Below are 6,842 nucleotides of genomic sequence, written 5' to 3'. Positions count from 1 at the left end.
TAGAATGTATTTCCAAAAGGAGGGGAGGGGGGAAAATGTATTTCTCTTTTCTGATCTCTTACTAGCTGTTCCTTCAGTTAGTCCTGACGAAGGGTCTCGGCCCGAAATGTCGACTGTACCTCTTCCTAGAGATGCTGCCTGGCCTGCTGCGTTCACCAGCAACTTTGATGTGAGTTGCTTGAATTTCCAGCATCTGCAGAATTCCTCGTGTTCTCTTTTATGAATGTGTTTTTTCCTAATTTATTGTTGAGAAATTGCATTTCAGAATGGTAGGAAGGAGCCGAGTCTGCTTTTGCTGTTGTTTTGTTACTCTCCGCATTCTGTGGTGTTCTGCTGACACACTCTGGTGACGCTGGAATGTGTGGTGACACTTGCGGGCTGCCCCCAGCACACTCTCCGGTGTTGATTGTTGATTCCCCACCACCCAGGCCATGCTCTTTTCTCACTGCTGCCATCAGGTAGAAGGTACGAGAGCCTCAGGACCCACACCACTAGGTTCAAGAACAGTTACTACCCCTCAACCAGCAAAAGAGGCTAACTACTGTTTATCTTGAGAAGCTTTTTGTATGACGCATGGCTCCGGGGTTGACCACCTAATGGGGTTTTTTCCCGCTTTTTCTTGCTTAGTAGGGTTTTTATTATCACCAAAAATTTTTCAATCTTTAAAATAATGGTTTTTTTCTTGAAACGTTGTAAGTGTTGCTTACTTCCATGTACTGGTGTCAATTTTGGATAATAATAATAAAAAGATTTTTAAAAGAAAGAGGCTAACTACATTCTTCTCTTTCTGGTGTTCCCACAGCAATGATCTCATTTTGAGGACTCTTTAACTTGTTATTAAATGAACTCATTATTTATTGATATTTGCATTTGCAAAGTTTGTTGTCATCTATGCTCCAGCTCTTTCATCGATCCTGTTTACAGTTACTATTCTATAGATTTGCTGAGTATGCCCACAGGAAAAAGAATCTCAGGGTTGTGTGTGGTGACATGTATGTACTCTGATAATAAATGTTGCTTCGAACTTTGATGCAGACGACACATCTCACTGTTTCCCTAATGGGAGTAGAATCAGGCCATTTGGCCCATCGAGTCTGCTCCACCATTCTATCATGGCCATTCAACCCCATTCTCCACATAACCTTTGATGCCCTGATGCACATGTTCCAACTAAACTTGAATCTTGAAGCATTAATTCTGCTTCTTCCTCCACCAGATGCTGATGGACTTGCTGGGAAATGAGATTCTGCAGACGCTGGAAGTGCAGAGCAATGCACACAAAATGCTGGAGGAACTCAGCAGATCAGGCAGCATCAATGGACAGTCAACGTTTCAATCCCAATGAAGAGTCACAGCTCAAAATATTTGGTTGTTTATTTCCCTCCGTAGATGCTGCCTGATCTGTGTTCCGCCAGCATTTTGTGTGTGCTGACTTGCTGAACACTTGTAGAATTTGTGTTTTATTTCAGGATTTTTAGTTTTTTTAAAGAGAAAGAAAATTACTGAAAGTGGGTTTTCTGACATTTCTTTGGGTATAAAAAATGCAGATTTGCAAGTTACAGGACTCTAGAAACAAAGAATATGCTCACCAACTGGTTCAAAGAGATGGGGCAGGTTAACTGTTTCCTATTATTTCACATCCACATCTAATTTCACGGAGAGATGCTGATAGTTTTCAATTAGTGGAGGGGGTTACAGTCACTGAGAAAGTGGTCAAATTATTTCTCCGTAATTCTACCCACAGAGGAAAATATCAACCTGAAATATCTGTCCAAAATACTGGAGCTTGGAACCAGGGAGGCAGAATTGAATTCTTTTATTGACAGATTGTAGCTGCCTCCAGCCAGAGCTATATAATTAAAGTTTAATTCCACCTCCTCCGCTACCTAATGTATGAAATAAATACAAATAACAAAGCTACTGAGCATTTAAATATCATACATTCTTTCTCTTTCTCTCCTTTTTCTCCCCCTGACTATACCCCTTGCCCATCCTCTGGGTTTTCCCCCCCACTCCCCCTTTTCCTTCTCCCTGGGCCTCCTGTCCCATGATCCTCTCGTATCCCCTTTTGCCTATCACCTGTCCAGCTCTTGGCTCCACCCCTCCCCCTCCTGTCTTCTCCTATCATTTTGGATCTCCCCCTCCCCCTTCCACTTTCAAATCTCTTACCCACTCTTCCTTCAGTTAGTCCTGACGAAGGGTCTCGGCCTGAAACGTCGACTGCACCTCTTCCTAGAGATGCTGCCTGGCCTGCTGCGTTCACCAGCAACTTTTATGTGTGTTGCTTGAATTTCCAGCATCTGCAGAATTCCTGGTGTTTGCATATTTAAATATCCAAATTCAGATCTGGGACAGGTCCCCTTCTCTTTCCTCCATCAGGGAGGGTACACAGGAGCCCAAAAACCCCACAGTCAACAACTTAGGACACAGAACATACAGTAGAACAGTACAGCATAGTGCTGGCCCTTCGGCCCACAATGTTGTGCTGACCCTTTAACCTACTCTAAGATCAATCTAACCCTTCCCTCCCACATAGCCCTCCATTCTTCTATCATCCATCTGCCTGTCCCTAATGTATCACCCCCTACCATCACCCCAGGCAGGACATTACACACACCCACCACTCTCTGTGTTAAAGACCAACCTCTAACATAACCCCACCCCCATATGAAGCACTTTGCCAACCCCTTTATCTCTTTACCAATCAACTTCACCTCCCCCCCCCACCAGTTTTACCAGTCACCTACCACCTTGAACTTCTTCCTCGCCTCCCCCCACCTTCTTATCCTGGCTTCTCGTCTTTTTTCCCAGTTCTGATGAAGGGTCTTGGACTGTAACATCAACTGTTGACTCTTTTCCATAGATGCTGCCTGGCCTGATAAGTTCTCCCAGCTTTTTGTGTATCTATCTGCTATTTATAAGACATAGGAGCAGAATTAGGCCATTCAGTGTACTCTACTATTCAATCATGGTTGATTTATGATCCCTGTCAACCCCATTCTCCTGCCTTCTCCCCGGAACCTTTGACACCCTGGCTAATCAAGACTCTATGGTATCAACCTCCACTTTAAATATACCCAAATACGTGGCCTCCACAGCCATCTGTGGCAATGGATTCCACAGATTCACCCTCTAGCTAAAGAAATTTCTCCTATATTATCTATTATTTGTTTGTTTTCTTTCTACAAAAAATTATAGTAATTTTAATGTCTCACACTGTACTACTGCTGCTAGGCAACAAATTTCACAATATACAGTATGCCAGTGATGAAAAACTTGATTCTGACTGCTTCTGCATTGACTTCAATCAACTGCAGTTAGAAACGTTTTTGGATTTTTGTCAGAGTACTTCATACAAGTTCACACCCTGGTTATGAATTGAGAAGCAGTGGGATTCCAACAAGCACATGAACAATTTGTAGAATTCCTATCTGTTGTCTCTGGAGCTGTACTCACTGGAGTTTAGAAGAATGAATGGGGAGGGGATCTCATTGAAACCTATCGAATATTGAAAGGCCTGGATGGAGTGGATGTGGAGAGGATGTTTCCTATATTGGGGGAGTCTATCCGGTGCTCCGGGTGCGGCCGCCTCTACATCGGTGAAACGCGACGCAGACTGGGGGACCGCTTCATCGAGCATCTCCGCTCCGTCCACCACAACAGACAGGATCTCCCAGTAGCCACCCACTTCAACTCTGCTTCCCACTCCCATTCAGATATGTCCATACATGGTCTCCTCTACTGCCATGATGAGGCTAAACTCAGGTTGGAGGAGAAACACCTCATATACTGTCTGGGTAGTCTCCAGTCCCTTAGTATGAACATTGAATTCTCCAACTTCTGGTAATTCCCTCCCTCATCCCTATTTCACTCTGCCCCCTCCCCCAGCTGCCTATCACCTCCCTCATGGTTCCGCCTCCTTCTACTACCCATTGTGTTTCCCCTATTCCATCTTCACCTTTCCTGCCTATCACCTCCCTGCTTCCCCTCCCCCACCCCTCTATCTTTCCCCTTACTGGTTTTTCACCTGGAACCTACCAGCCTTCTCCCTCCCACCCTCCCCCCACCTTCTTTATCGGGCCTCTGCCCCTTCCCCCTACAGTCCTGACGAAGGGTTCCGGCCCGAAACGTCGACCAATCTTTTCCACGGATGCTGCCCGACCTGCTGAGTTCCTCCAGCGTGTTGTGAGTGTTGCTAGGACCGGAATATAACAGGACTCCATAGACTTCTACTGTTAATGGAGGGTTCCATGGACCTCAGGTTGGGAACCCCTGAGATAAAGGGAGGTCCATTTAGAACAGAGATAGGGAGGAATGTAGCCAGACTGGTGAATCTGTGGAATTCATTGCGACAGACGGCTGTGGAGGCCAAGTCATCGAATACATTTAAAGTGGAAGTTGACAGGTTGTTGATTAGAGTGTCAAAAGTTACGGGGAGAAGGCAGGAATGGGGATTGAGAGGAAAATAAATCAGCCATGATGGAATGGTGGAGCAGACTCGATAGGCCAGATGTCCCAATTCTGCTCGTGTGTCTTATGGTTTTTCCACCTCTCCCTTTTGGATCAATCTTCGCTTTCCTTGTCTCTGCTGTCCTTTGTGGATCTCTCGCACCCTCATCGTCCTTACCCTCTACTCGGCTTCCACCGCTCCTGCCCTATTCTCACAGGATCTTTTTCCACTTCTTCTCTTCCGGATTTTATCCAGCTCATTAATTCTTCTGCTTCTTCCCTTTTTCCATCTCCAGATTTTCTGGAGTGCTGCTGTTAGTAAGTTTCCTACAATCAACATCCTTCAGGGACTGAAGAAATCCCAACGTGTTTTAATATTGCAAAAGGTCTAATTGTTTAGAACAGGACAACTGCAAACATTTCCACTAAGGTTACTAACCTTTAGCTTAACATTTTCTTGGCCTGAGCATAGGCCAGGCCATTCTGCCCCTCAGAGGCTGACTTGTTTTTAAAAATTTATTTATTGGAATACAATGCAGAATAGACCCCTTCGGCCCCACGAACCCCCTGATTTAACCCTAGCCTAAGCAGGGGACAATTTACAATGACCTGTTGACCTACCACAGCAGCAGTACATCTTTGGACTGTGGGAGGAAACCAGAGCACCTGGAGAAAACCCACAAAGTCAAGGGGAGAACGTACAGACTCCTTACGGACAGTGATGGGAATTGAAGCCAGTGTGGTGGTACTGTAAAGCGTTGTGCTAACCATTACGCTACTGTGCTGCCCATGTTAGGAATTGGATTTCACTGGTATGTAATGTGATAAAGCAGACTGAATCCCTGCAAAGAAAAATCACACAAAGTAGAGGAAAGATGTCGATAAGATTGAAAGAGTGCAGAGAAAATTCACAAGGATGTTGCCAGGACTCGAGGACCTAAGTTGTAGGGAAAGGTTAGAACTTGATTCCTCAGAGTGTGGGAAAATGAGCACAGATTTGATAAAGGTATACAAAATTAAGAGAGGTTAGGCAGGGCAAATGATAGAAGGTCTTTTGTACTGAGTTTGCGACAGACTAGAACTAGAGGTCATGGGTTAAGGGTGAAAGGTGAAATGTTCAAAGGGAACATGAGGGGGAAGATCTTCACTCAGAGAGTGGTGAGAGTGTGGAAGAAGCTGCCAGCACAAGTGGAGAATGTGGGTTTGATTGTGATATTTAGGAGAAATTTGGAAAGGTACATAGATGGGAGGGATATGGAGGGCTATGGTCAGGGTGCAGGGACCAGGCAGAAGATTGGATTGACATGGACGAGTTGGGTCAAAGGGATTGTTTCTGTGCTGTAGTGCTCTATGGTTCTAAAATGTCAAAGCTCAAAGTACATTTATTATCAAAGTCTGTATACTTCATAAACATTAAGATTCTTCTCCTTACCAACAGCCATGAAACAAAGAACGCCATCAGAACCCATTAAAAACTAAAGACCATCGAACACCCAGTGTGCAGAGAGACAAAAAAAAACAAATCAAGCAAATAATAAAGCAACCTGCATTCAGAACTGAAGCTCACAACACCAGACATCACTGCAGCTGATTCAGAAATCCACAGAAGCCGGCTCAGAAAGGTTCAGTCCAGCACAGAGTCAAGCAAACTCCGCAGAGCAGCCTGTCTCTCACTGCTGGCCCTGACACCACGACCATTTCAATCTGGCCCGGCTTTAAATCGTCCAAACCTTGGGTGGTTCTTCACTCTCAGGCTTGGGCTCCGTCGCCTTGATAAGGCCAGTACCCGACCTTTAAAGTTTCAGGGTGGTTTACACCTGAAAAATTGTGTTAAGCAAGCATTTCCATTCTTCCCGTCAGGGCCTCATTCTCCTCACCGCAAATTCAGATTCAGATTCATTTAGTTATCACTTGCACACCGAAACATACAGTGAAATGTGCCGGGGGCAGCCCGCCAATGTCACCAGGCACTCTGGTACATAGCATGTTGGCAGAACAACAGAGAAGGTCAAAGGTGATTGATGAGTCCCCACGGCGATACCCAAAGGTGGGCAAAGCCCAAAGTTTGAGACCTGATGTCCGGAAGTCCGGGGCCAAGGTCTGGAGGCCTGAAGGTGGATTGTGTGTGTGAGGAGGTGGGTGGGTGGGTGGGTAAGGGGCTTGTTTTTGCTGTTTGTTATCTTGTTTTTTTGATGCTTGTGTTTTTCAGCTGAAAATTGTGGACGTGCTATGTTGACGCAGGAATGTGTGGCGACACTTGTGTGCTGCTCCCAGCACGTTGTTTTGGTCGTTGACACAAATGACACGTTTCACTGAATGTTTTGACGTGCATGTGATAAATAAATCGGAATGGAAATCTGTCTGGCTTCTGCTCAGGAGGGGTTACTTTTGCA

The sequence above is a fragment of the Mobula birostris genome, chromosome 27 (genome assembly GCF_030028105.1).
Source record: "Mobula birostris isolate sMobBir1 chromosome 27, sMobBir1.hap1, whole genome shotgun sequence".
Lineage (NCBI taxonomy): Eukaryota > Metazoa > Chordata > Chondrichthyes > Myliobatiformes > Myliobatidae > Mobula > Mobula birostris.
This window is presented reverse-complemented; position numbering follows the sequence as displayed.